Here is a 13363-nt window from a genome sequence, read left to right on the forward strand (position 1 = left end):
ACCATGCTAATACTGAATATTTGACACGCAGGTTTACATCTTTCCTGCTTTTGGTCACTATATTTGGAAATTTGATCAGTCAACATTTTTTCCTTTCTTTTATAAGTGCAAGAAGAGATCCTGCCAAGAGCAGTGGTTTAAAATTAGCCATGCTACTGCTACACCTAGCCTAGCATGCTGCAAAAAATTATTTTTACTGTTTCTCATGGAGGACTTAGGTTTCGCTGAATATTGCTATAGAATGTAGAGTGTATTATTTTATTCAGATTAAAGCTAGGGTTGGTTAGCCACGGAAAACTAGCATGAATTTGAATGTAGCATTTCCTCAGGACTCTAACCCCTCCCCCCTTCCCCTCGAGCTCCTCCAAAATGACGCACGAGCGCCGCTGATTCGCGACCATATGATGGTGACTGATTCAAAACCGGTCCTCAGCACATCGTTTGTGTTTTGCACTACGTCAACTCATGTCTCCCTCAGCGGTAAGAAAACACCAAAACATTCTCATAGTGAAAGTTAAAAACACAAACAAACATGAATGTTTGACAGTCACTTTAATGTAGCGAGATACCTCGTCGTCTTCCCAGTCAGCTTGCTGTACATTTTCCCACTCCTCAAAAGTCGCTCTTTTTGCCGGAGGATGACCGTGCTCGTCTCTGGAGAGCTCTGGGTCTCGAGTCTCCACATCTCGTCGTGCACCTGCAGCACCGTGCGTAGCTTGTAGAAGAGTGCGGGCATGAGCATGAGCATGTATGGCCTCCCTGTCTGAGTGACAACATTCTCAGCTGGTTAAATTTTGGTCAGAGGAATGATGCAACCTTATAGAGGTCCTGTATTATCACTTTACACGCAAGCCAATGCTCGTGCAGTTGACGCAACTGCTTGCTGAGGGGAGTCCAGATTCACCTGACCGTGCAAGCCCGAGGGGTCGGGTGGGTCGGGCCGGTGTTTTTGGCCCACTTGTTTGTCCTGTTCGATGAGGTGTTCTCTCTTCAGGTGTTCATCCTGGGGCACAGGTACGGTAAAAGAGACAAGGTGAAGTGTCAGCTGATGAACTTTCTGTTGGGTCAGGCTAAGCTGGCCATTTATGTGAGCAGAGGGACCCAGCTGGAGTGCTCTGAGGACGTGGATCCTCAGGTCCTGAAGACCGATTTTAAGTACTCCAGTCTGATCCACGGCCTGAATGAGTTCACACACCTGTGGGGACTCAAACAGGGGCTGTGCTCTGTGGAGAACCAGGAGCTGGTGTTTGGGAACATCCTGTGCTGAGCATGTGTTAGCTTCTTTATGTGTTGTGTCTTGTTGATCTCGGCTGGCTCATGATTGGAAAGACCGAATGAGACAATAAAAGGAGTTTGAAATCAAAAAAAAAAAACGGGGTCAGACAAATATCTTCGCTCTGCTGCTATGTACGGTGTGAGAGTGAAGATTGGTGTAATGGAGCATCCTGCTCAAAATAACACAGCAAAGTTCAAAACATACATTCTTGAAGTCTATTTGAGTCGTACCCCCCCTATGGGAACCGCCCATGCAGTTCCCTTTATGGACAGAAGGAAGGGATCTATTTTAACCACCAGTCAACGGAAGTAAATGCGTCACAACAAGTGACGTATGACCTACAGGTGTCGGTGTGAGTTTCGGCTTTAGGTATAAAAGTCAGACTAAAGCATTTCTTGCTGCTCGGTTGATGCGTCCACTTGAAAGTGTTCTGTTCCACTCATCTGTTGTCATGTCCTACTATTGCTCTGAAGGCAGCCATGGCTTAGAGGTAGAGTCTGTCGTCTCTGAATTAGAAGCAGTTTGATCCCACAGTTTGCATGCCAAAGTGTCCTTGGGCAAGGCTATGAACCCCATAGCTTACAGTTGCTTCACAAAAGGCATCTGAATAGGATTAGCTTGTACTGAAGGTGACTTTGACTGTGTGACTGAATAAATGTTGATACAAAGGGCTTTGAGTGGTCAAAGAACAGAAAAATGTTAAAAACTGAGGTCTGTTAAGCCACTTTTGTCCATGTTTAGAAATGAACGACACTTGGAGCACAGGTCTTGGTTAGCTTCAGGGTTGGGCATACAGAGACCAGTCAACAGGAAGTCCATGCACACTTGAACACTCCAGTTAAAGTTACTAACCATAGTCCTTTCTGGAGTCCCTGAGCTCCTTTGTCTCGTAGGCCCCTCTGAGCTGCAGTAGACGTCCTCCTGCTGTGGACGTGCCAGACTCCAGCTGATACAACTACTACTATCCATCTCACCACTGTCATCCCTCTCTCTCTTTATTCTCCTTTATCCCTCTTTCCAACCCCAACGCAGTTTCAGCAGATGTGTGTCTCACATGAGTCTGGTTCTGCTCAAGGTTTCTGCCTGAAAAATCTACTTTCACGCCCATAATCTGGACACATTTTCATCTATATTGAGTGGGCTTCAGTATCCTGGTTTTGATCGGGTTACTCAAGTATCCCAAATTTTGTGTTTGTGCATGTAAACATCATATCAGTTGAGGCTAACATGAGTCTGGTCCTGCTGGAGGTTTCTGCCTGTTAAAGGGCTCCAGCTGATACGGACGAGCTGGACTCCAGCCGCAACAGCTACTACTACTCATCTCATCACTATTACCTCTCTCTCCCTCTCTCTCTTATTCTCCTTTATCCCTCTTTCCAACCCCAACGCAGTTTCAGCAGATGTGTGTCTCACATGAGTCTGGTTCTGCTCGAGGTTTCTGCCTGAAAACATCTAGTTTCACGCCCATAATCTGGACACATTTTCATCTATATTGACTGGGCTTCAGTATCCTGGTTTTGATCGGGTTACTCAAGTATCCCAAATTTTGTGTTTGTGCATGTAAACATCATATCAGTTGAGGCTAACATGAGTCTGGTCCTGCTGGAGGTTTCTGCCTGTTAAAGGGCTCCAGCTGATACGGACGAGCTGGACTCCAGCGCAACAGCTACACTACTCATTCATCACTATTACCTCTCTCCCTCTCTCTCTTATTCTCCTTTATCCCTCTTTCCAACCCCAACGCAGTTTCAGCAGATGTGTGTCTCACATGAGTCTGGTTCTGCTCGAGGTTTCTGCCTGAAAACATCTAGTTTCACGCCATAATCTGGACACATTTTCATCTATATTGACTGGGCTTCAGTATCCTGGATTTGATCGGGTTACTTAAGTATCCCAAATTTTGTGTTTGTGCATGTAAACATATCAGTTGAGGCTAACATGAGTCGGTCCTGCTGGAGGTTTCTGCCTGTTAAAAGGCTCCAGCGGCAACAGCTACTACTACTCTTCTCATCACTATCACCTCTCTCTTATTCCTCTATCCCTCTTTCCAGACCCAACTTGGTCTCAGCAGATGTGTGTCTAACATGAGTCTGGTTCTGCCTGAGGTTTCTGCCTGTTAAAGGAAGTTTTTCCTCACCGCTGTAACTTGCTAAATACTGCCAGGTGCAATGCACATGGTGGATTAAGGTGGGGTAAGACTGAGTCTTATCCTGTCTTGGTGTTGGGTCTCTGTTCATAATTTAACATAGAGTGGTCTAGACCTCCTATGTTTGCTTATGTCAGACGTGAAGGGGTAAAAAGAAGTCGTGGTGGTGGTGTGGGTGGAAGGACTTGATTCCTTGATTTACACTCATCCAAGAAGAAGGGGGAAACTCAGCGGTACATGACTTGCACAGGTGATTGAATGAGAATCTGCAGACTGGGCTCCTAAAGGCTGTCTGTCCATTTTTGAAGTAAATAAAATACAGTTTATTTTCTTCCATTGCAGTTAGAATTTCAGAGCCAAATTCTGAAAAACTAAAATCAGAAAACAAAAACAACTTAATTAAATTTTTTTTTTTCTCCACTGCAGAGTTGTTTTGACTCGCCATAACTCCCCAGAGCAGCAACAGCAGCAGCTGCGCTCTATCTTCAGGTGACACCACACTCCAGCTGCATGAAAATATAACAGGCATAATCCTAATATTGCCTCCGGCTGCTGCGCTGCTTGTATTTCATTTGCACGCTGCACAAAAGGCTTTAAGAATCCCTGAATTTGCAGGAGCATGTTTGGATTTCAGACCTTGTTGAAGCGTCACAGTGTGAGGGGATGGGAAGTCAACTTGTGGTCGATGAAGCGAGTCGGAGTCTGCAGCACTCTCTCGCTCTTTCCTCTCTCTTTCTGTCTCTCTCTTTCTCTCTCTCTCTCTTTCTCTCCCCTCTCTCTCTCTCTCTTTCTCTCTCTCTAACCCTCTCCCTCCCTCTCTCTCTGGCTCTCTTTCTCTCTCCTTCTCTTTCTCTCTATCTCTCTTTCTCTCTCCCACATCTCTTCTCTCTCCCCCCTCTCTCTTCTCTGTCTCATTCTCTCTGTCTCTATCTTCTCTTCCCCTCTCTCTCTCCCTCTTTCTCTCCCCACCTCTCTCTTCCCTCTCTTTCTTTTTCCCCTCTCTCTCCTTCTTCCTTCTTTATCTTCTCTTTCTCTCTCCCACATCTCTCTCTCTCCCCCCCTCTTTCTATCTCCCCTCTCTCTCTCTCTCTCCCTCTCTTTCTCTCCTCTCCCCCTCCCCCTCTCTCTTTCCCTCTCACCCCCACTCTCTCTATATTTCTCTCTCTCCCCCTCTCTCTCTCTCTCCTCTCTCTCCCTGCTCTCTCTTTCTCTCTCCCTCTCTCCCTCCCCTCTCTCCCTATCTCCTTCTCTTTCTCTCTCTTTCCCTCTCACCCCACTCTCTCTATCTTTCTCTCTCTCTCTCCCACCTCTCTCTCCCACCTCTCTCTCTCCCCACACTCTCTATCTATCTCCTCTTCTTCTCTCTCTCTCTCTATATATATATATCATCTCTTTCTCTCCCCCCCTCTCTCCCCCTCTCCTCATCTTTCTCTCCCCCCCCCTCTCTCTCTCTCCCTGTCTCTCTCTTTCTCTCTCCCTCCCTCCCCCCCCCTCTCTCCCTCCCCCCCTTCCTCCTCCTCTCTCTCTCTCCCTCTCTCCCCTCTCTCTCCCTCTCTCTCTCTCTCTCCCCTCTCTCTCCCTCTCTCTCTCCCTCTCCCCCTCCCCTCTCCCCCTCTCTCTCTCTCTCTCTCTCTCTCTCTCTCTCTCCTCTCTCTCTCCCTCCCTCTCTCTCTGTCATTGAAGAAAACGTTATCGCCGTGTCTGTAGTCTCCTGCGCGCTCTGCTCTCCGCTGTGAAAACTTTCCTTAAAGGAGCTCAAATCAACCTCACACATTAACCCACATGTTTATATCTCTTCTGGATCTCCAACACGGACTTATTGTCGTTTATGTTTTTATTCTGTGTTGCTTCATGAAGCTCCTGGTTGCACCTCGGACCACAATGGACCACCGAGCGTGTCCGTTGCCTCCATGCTTGATCTCACAGCGACAGAGAGCCTGGCTCCAGTTGGACTAAACGCGCGCCGACACTTGACTGCCCGTCTCCTCTCCTCACGGCTGTGCGCGTGCCTCCACTCAGAAGACGAGCAGGAGAAGCGCTCAAATAAAAGACACGGACACTCTGAATGAAAGATAAGGAAGGAAGGAGGATGTTGCTATAAAACAAGAGGGGGGCATCTCAAACTGCTGCGGACTAAACGGATGTCTTCACTGGTGAGTGAACCTGCTTCTGTGAAATGTGAATATCTGGTGCGTCCTTGCATCCCTGGCACGGCTGGTCAGTGGAGGGAGGGAGGGAGATCCGAGCTCTTGTTGTAGTTGTGTGTGAGGGGGGAATTGAAAGTTGGTGACAGGGGAGCGACAGTGAAAACAGACGCTTTTGGATGAAAATGAAAGTTTGAGGGAAATCTAGTTTTTGGAGAGACAATGGAGAATAAGACAGGTACTGAGGGGTTGGGGTGCTGAAAAATAAGTGTGTGCAACATCATAATGCAACCTATACATAAGGAAATGCACAGAATGTGTTGTATTGCAGTGGATGAAGAGGTTGGGTGTTCGTGGGTATGCGTATTTACGCATCCGAGCGTCTAAGGCGCAGTAAAAACGCCAAAATAAAGTGATTTACTGCAGTTTAAGCTTTCAGAATCTGCCTTTCCTTTATTCAGCTGGACGTCATAATTGCTCATAATCCTTTCCATGTGTTAAAATGCTCTATGGTGAAGAATGAGGCGTCCGCAATCAGAAAGATTTGCGCAAAAATCAAGCAGGTTTTGTTTTCATCCCTTGGATCTGTCGCTGTGGAACAGATAGCATGTTTTCATGTGTTCAGCCTCGGTTTAATGGCTTGTAAAGAGGCGTGCTCAGCTTCTTTTTTTCCCCCTTCCCATGTGTGCTGCTGCTTTCATTCAGAGAGGGTGTGGCTGCTCGCGTGTCCATCCCTGCTCTGCTCTGCTCTGCTGGAGGCTTTTCAGTTCATCCAAGCTCTGTGAGGGATGCAGCAAACTGTAAATTAATTCATCTAGTTGTGCGATTGTGTGTGTGTGAATGTGTGAACGTGCGCGTCCCTGTGTGTTCATTGAACGTCCCACTAATCCACCTGTCCTCAGGGGAGGGGGATTAAAGCTTATGGGACATTTTTGGGACCATGCTCTTCTCCTCCTCCTCTTCCCGTGCCTCTCCTCTGCCTTTCAGCGACACACTCTGAGAGAGACTGAACATCAATTCCTTGAGCTGCACACACACGAGACGGAGCCACAAGTGCAACATTTGGTGGAGGCGTGTACCCAAAGAGCATGGATGAGCCTTGAGTGCGGGTATTTTTAGTATCCAAGGCTGGCTTGGTCCCCGCTGATGATGGGATGTCAAACTGTGACATGTGTCAGCTTGGAGGCTTTGTGGGCAGAGCAATTAGTGTTATCAAACCTCAAACTGGTACAGTAATAAGAGCGGGGGAGGATTCTAAGGCACTTTGGGTTTTTTAACTTGAATGTATTCAGGTTTAAAAGAAGAAGAAGGAAGAGCAGAGCAACATGTTGATGCATCATAACCAGTCTCTGTCTCCTTCTCTGTCTTGGTTTTGGAGACAAAGTCCAGCTCAACCGGCTTCACTGGCATGAAAATGAGAAGTCTCAGACATGCTTTTCCATCCCTCCCCCTCTTCATCCCTCCATCTTTCCTCCAAGTTGCTTCATATGTTCGCGGTCGCACCACAGAGTGAACATTGGATTCACACTCGTCATCAAAGCCTCCACACACCCCCACCCCATGAAAAAAATCCAGGTGCTCGCTCATTGGTATTCTCGACGTGAAACTAACACTTTCACTGAATGTATTCAGGGTTTTTTTTAGGGGGTGGGGGGAGTCTTGGGGGTTCTGCTCGGCATATAATTTCATTCATCACCAGTTTTCTATCATGATCCTGCTTACAAAGCTGGAATCAGTGAGAATCATATCATGGAAATATGGAACGATTGAACTGTGGTGTCTCTTTCTTTTGTCTCACCTCTTCCTGCGCTCACTTTTCATGCTCAGGTTGCCAGAACATGTGTGTTGAAGAATCAATAGATAATGGTTTTAAAATCTGCAGGGTTTGGCTGTTGTATTTCTTGGTAGATCACAGCTGGAGGGACTGAGGATGTTAAACGAGACAACACTTGATCCATAAACATGCTCATGAATACCCTTCATAAAAACGCCACATCCCTCCGTCGTTCGGCGTCAATCAGAGTGCATCAAGCAGTCCTGACTTGGCGCCTCCAGCTGTTTTGTTTCCTCCTGAATGCAAAAAAACCCAACAACAATCTAAAAGGACAGCTCGCTCTGAATGGCCGCCGCACCAGGAAAGAACAATAACTGTCGAGGAGGAGATTTCGAGTGGCGGAATCCAGAGGGAAAACAGATTTAGAGGGAGAGCCTCGTACCTCAGGGACTGAAATGAAATGCGATGGCGTGCGTGAGTGTGAAAGCATCCATATGGAGAAATCACATGAACTTATCAAACTGAACATGGCCGGTGTGGTCTGAAGCCATCATGTCAAGGTTGTAGTTAGCGTTCATAAATATGCAAGGCCACTAGGGCTTTAAGTGGAATCAGGTAAGCACTTCCACCACTTTCAACTTTAACCCCTTGGCATACTGGGACTTCTTACCAGCTGCCACTACCCTTCCCTGTCCTCTCCACATTACACAACAGCACCTTAAATACATGACCCATGAGGCTAACTTTTTTCGCCATAGAGCAACTTCAAACTAAGGCCAACTTACTGTGTCGGATAAACAAGGAAAATCGGAGTCAACAAGAATGTTGGCCTTGCTCAAAAATGGCACAATGATGGCACGAATCAGGATCAAATTTAAAACTAAGAACTTGGACAGAAGCCAACTCTCCTTAAAGGCTGGTTTATACTTCTGCATTGCCCCTACGCAGCAGGGGCTGACGCAGACATGAGCTCCACATACCTCTGCGTTGATGTGTGCGTGTCGCGCAGCAAGTCTACACACGAAAGTCAAAAGAGTAAAAATAACTTAAATTTAAGACATGCTGTTGCCCTCTTCTGCTTAGGGTCAGATTCTAGGTAATTTGGGTAGTGTACTGTTTTTTTTCCGCCTCTGCATCCATCTGTACTGGTCTGCAGCCTGACCCTTCAGACAACAAATACTCATCTCTTTCTGTTTTGGGTCAGATTCTGGATTATTTGGAGAGTGAACTGGTCTAGGCTCTTCTGGAGCACTCGCCATTTATTGGTGTTTTTCCACCTCTGCATCTATCCGTTCTGGTCTGCACCCTGACCACTCAAACACCAGAAAGTTGCCTTCCTCTAACTGGGGTCTGATTCTGGTTCATTTGTGTAGTGTATGGTGCAGGCTCTCCTGGAGCACTTGCCATTATTGGTGATTTTCCGCCTCTGTATCCATCTATACTGGTCTTTACCCTACTCCCTCAGACACCAGAAAGTTGCCTTCCTCTAACTGGGGTCTGATTCTGGATCATTTGTGTAGTGTACTGGTGCAGGCTCTCCTGGAGGGCTCACCAAGTTTGTCTTGGTGTTTTTCCGCCTCTGCATCTATCCGCTCTGGTCTGCACCCTGACCCCTCAAACACCAGAAAGTTGCCTTACTCTAACTGGGGTCTGATTCTGGTTCATTTGTGTATGTACTGGTGCAGGCTCTCCTGGAGCACTCGCCATTTACTGGTGTTTTTCCGCCTCTGCATCCATCTATACTGGTCTGCACCATCCCCCCTCAGACACCAGAGTTGCCTCCCTCTGTTTAGGGTCAGATTCTGGATCATTTGTGTAGTGTACTGGTGCAGGCTCTCCTGGACGGCTCGCCAAGTTTGTTTTGTTGTTTTTCCGCCTCTGCATCATCTGTATTGGTCTGCACCGTCCCCCTTCAGACAACGAACATTCGCCTCCTTCTGTTTGGGGTCAGAGTCTGGATCATTTGTGTAGTGTACTGGTACAGGTTCTCCTGGAGCGCACACCATGTTGGTTTAGGTGTTTTTCCGCCTCTGCATCCATCTGTACTGGTCCGCCACCTCCCCCTCAGACACCAGAGAGTTCCCTCCCTCTAATTTGGGTAAGATTCTTGATCATTCATGTAGAGTACTGGTGCAGGCTCTCCTGGAGCACTCGCCATTTTTTGATGTTTTGGTATTTTTCCACCTCTGTATCCATCTCTACTGGTCTGCACACCCCTCCCTCAGACACCAGAAAGTTGCCTTCCTCTAACTGGGGTCTGATTCTGGATCATTTGTGTAGTGTACTGGTGCAGGCTCTCCTGGAGGGCTCACCAAGTTTGTTTTGGTGTTTTTTCCACCTCTGTATCCATTCTACTGGTCTGCACCCTCCCCCCTCAGACACCAGAGAGTCGCCTCCTTCTGTTTGGGGTCAGATCTGGATAACTGAAGATTATCTTTAAGGTTCTAATGCCCTCTGTTTTGGTTGACACCATTTTTTTTGGGACCTTGTGAATCGGCCCTTACTGCTCTCAACTGGGTTCATCAAAATAGGCGCAAACTTGAAGTCCTTCAAGTGAGCTTTAAGGGACCAACATGAACATTACTTTTCCTTTTCTGTCTCTTTAAGAGTCTGAATTGATTACGCAAACCTGAATCTTGCAATGTTTCCATTTCAAGCAGACACACTCCGGTCATGGGTCGTTCCATGCATTAAGACGATTGCACCGCTCGATTCAGTCAGTAAGTAGAAGACGTGTCATTTGGCTGAATGCCTCAGTTCCTCCTGGTCACGACTCGACGCGAGATGAGAGTGACATTCATGTGAAAGAACAACCACCATCTCCCACCATCTCCTGCTCTCGGTAGACCTGTGACCTGTCTGACAAAGGGGACTCACTGATCACAGATTGGAGCTTTAACCTTGGTGTTGGGCGGCAGACAACAGACAACCCTCATGAACTGTGAATCAATCCCTCTCGCTGCTGCTGCTGGTTTTCTCTCTTTAAATAGAAAACAGAGATAAATGTAGAGGCTTCTTGAGTCTGATTGCGTCTTTCTTGTGACAGTGAGGGGATGGCTTAGAGTGTGTAAATTGGGATTCCCCAGCTGCAGTGCTGCTTTAGGATGGCTGAATAGAATCCAAATGAGCAAAATACCAATCAATGTCTCATTTCTAGCAGAAATTTTTCCGCTTAAAACTCCATTTCATGGTCTACTCCATCTATATAAAAGATCATCTTAAATTATGCAAAGTAATTGGTTTTGGTGAATCAGCTGACTCCAGTAATACAGGGACAACTTAAGTGGTTAAAAGATTAGATGTCAACCTTGGAAAAACTCAACATCTACGTTGAATAAATCAATAGTTGAGCCACCAAGGCCCCTGGATGTGAGGAAAACTATCCTTTGTCTGCAGTCATCTGCGGTCTTTAAATATTGATCAGCGAACATCTTTTTTCTTGTAGGAAATGGAAACTGCCTGTAGCGTTTGGAAATAAAAGCTATTTCTTGTAAAGTGGGAGTGGGTGCTAGGAGCAAAAAGCAGGAGTCTTGGAATAGCACGTTTTTAGGTTGGAGGTAGATTTACAAGGTACAGGTGGAGAGTTAGGACTAGCCTTACTTCCTTTGCTTTAATCTGGCACATATATTTGATACATGGTGAAATAATGGTTTCAGGGCTTTTTAGAGTTAAAATCTGGACGTTGTAAGAGGTCTGTCTGCTTTGTTTTTTTGCTTTAGTGGAGGAATTAAGCCTTTAGAGCACTCCTTGTAAGGCCAAGCAAACAAATCAAGAGCTCAGCTGAAGTTACGAAGCATACACTCAAAAGGCTCTTCACAAAAGCTCACTCCTCCTTGATTTTTTTCATAAAAAGAAAGAGAGTTATTTGGCTCTGTAGGGGATGGGAGAGAGAGACTTGTGTAGTTTTCCTGCAGAAATACATTAATGCATTCATCCTGCACAGCCTCGGATTGTATCATTGATTTGCTGTTTTGTCTTACAGCCAACTTGGCTCTCATTTGCCCTGCAGAGGGTTTTTCCTTTTTCGTGGACCTTCTGGAGATGTTTTTCATTGTAAGTATTTATTGAAAATTGCCTTCTTTGGGAACGAAATCCGTGTTTTTTTGGTCTTCTTTTTTCCTGTGAAGCTTGAACTAAGCAACCAACTCTTTGCAAAAAAATCTATTTTTTCCACATTGTTGCACCTGCAGCCTTTTCAATAAGCAGATATAAAGAAAGAGGTAAATGTATGTCAGAGTGATCCAGAATGAGACTGCAGGCTGCTCTGAAAGGCTTGTTCAAAAAGTCACATGAGAATTGCACAGAAGGGACACGAAATTTGCTCAATTTGTGACATCACTAATTGGTCAAACTCTCCCCACAAGTGCTTCCTATGAGTTCAGGTTGCAGCTGGCCAAAATAGGATATAGAACCCTAATTTCAGGATTTTGACAAATGCAAGTAAATTTAGTCTCCAAAATTTCAAACGAGGGACAACATCCATGTTTTTTGTCTTCTTTTGTCCTGTGTAGCTTGAACTAAGCAATAAACAGTAAAACAATGTCTTTGCAAAACCATTCAAATGTTTTGCACATTGCTGCACCGGCAACCCTTTTCAATAAACAGATATTTAAAAAGAAGTAAATGTATATGGAGTAATCCCAGAATGAGACTGCAGGCTACTCTGAATCCTGTTCAAAAAGTCCACACGAGAATTACACGGGAGGACACGAAATTTGCTCAATTCGTGACATCACTAATTGGTGAATCTTCTCACAAGCGCTTCAGTATGATTTGACATTGTAGCTGGCCAAAATAGGATATAGAACCCTAATTTCAGGATTTTGACAAATGCAAGGAAAACATTTAGTCTCCAAAATTTCAACGAGGGACAACATCCTTTTTTTGTCTTCTTTTGTCCTGTGAAGCTTGAACTAAGCAATAAACAGAGTAAAAACATTGAAATGTTTTCCACATTGTTGCACCTGCAACACTTTTCAATAAACAGATATTTACAAAGATGTAAATGTATGATGGAGTAATCCCAGAATGAGACTGCAGGCTACTCAAAAAGCCAATTGAGAATTACACAGGACGGACACGAAATCTGCTCAGTTTGTGACACCACTAATCAGTCAAACTCTTATCATAAGTGCTTCTGTATGAGTTTAGGTTGCAGCTAGCCAAAATAAGATATAGAACCAAGTGGCAACCTCCGGTCCCAAACTATGAAGCCCATGCGGAAGTGTTATAAACTGCAGTTCATTGAGAATCTGCTTGAGGCTGGCTGCAGGAACACAGGAAACCACATAGACATGAATGGGAAAAAGGCGATCTTTGCAGCATTAATAAACATGTTTACAGCCTGGTCAAAAAACGGCTTGGCCCTACATAGCTAATTTCTCTATCGGCACACACTGTATGGGGGGGTGAATTTTTTTCTAACGCGACGGTTCAGAAGATATGAAGATTACGAGTTTTTGCTCACATAAGGACATGACTGACGTGACTCCCGGTCGGGGACACATAGCTGTTGGCTAGGAGGCTCAAACTCCGCCCCTTTACGTCACACTCTGCCTGGTTGAGTTCCGCATTTCCAATATGGCTGCCACCGTCGATTGCTTCAAAACAGTGCTCAGGAACAGATGGGTGACATCATGGATACTACATCCATATTTGATAAAGTCTATGTATAGAACCCTAATGTCAGTATTTTGACTAATGCAAGGAAAACATGGAGTCTTAAAAATGTCACTCTATGAAAGTCACAAAAAGAAGAGGAAAAGGAAGCAACACGAGGGACGACATTCGTGTTTTTTGCCTTCTATTTTCTGTGAAGCTTGAACTAAGCAATGAACAGAGTAAAACAATGTCTTTGCAAAAACATTCAAACGTTTTGCACATTGTTGCACCTGCAGCCCTTTTCAATAAACAGATATAAAAAAAAGATTTGTCAAAAATGTTGCTCACAGCAACAAGGTTAGAAAGAAAAAGCATGACAGAGGTGACTGAATAGCCGCTGTTCCGTTCTTTGCCTTGAGCCC

At 45.5% G+C, this 13363-nt stretch overlaps 1 long non-coding RNA gene across 1 annotated transcript; it reads left to right on the top strand.

The window, feature by feature from the left end:
* Positions 1 to 3846: 3846 nt before the first annotated feature.
* LOC117816402 lies at positions 3847 to 5997 on the top strand. Its single transcript, XR_004631949.1, has 2 exons — positions 3847 to 3911; positions 5280 to 5997. It is a non-coding gene; the product is annotated as an uncharacterized LOC117816402 (long non-coding RNA).
* Positions 5998 to 13363: the final 7366 nt, after the last annotated feature.

Source organism: Notolabrus celidotus, chromosome 7 (genome assembly GCF_009762535.1).
Source record: "Notolabrus celidotus isolate fNotCel1 chromosome 7, fNotCel1.pri, whole genome shotgun sequence".
Lineage (NCBI taxonomy): Eukaryota > Metazoa > Chordata > Actinopteri > Labriformes > Labridae > Notolabrus > Notolabrus celidotus.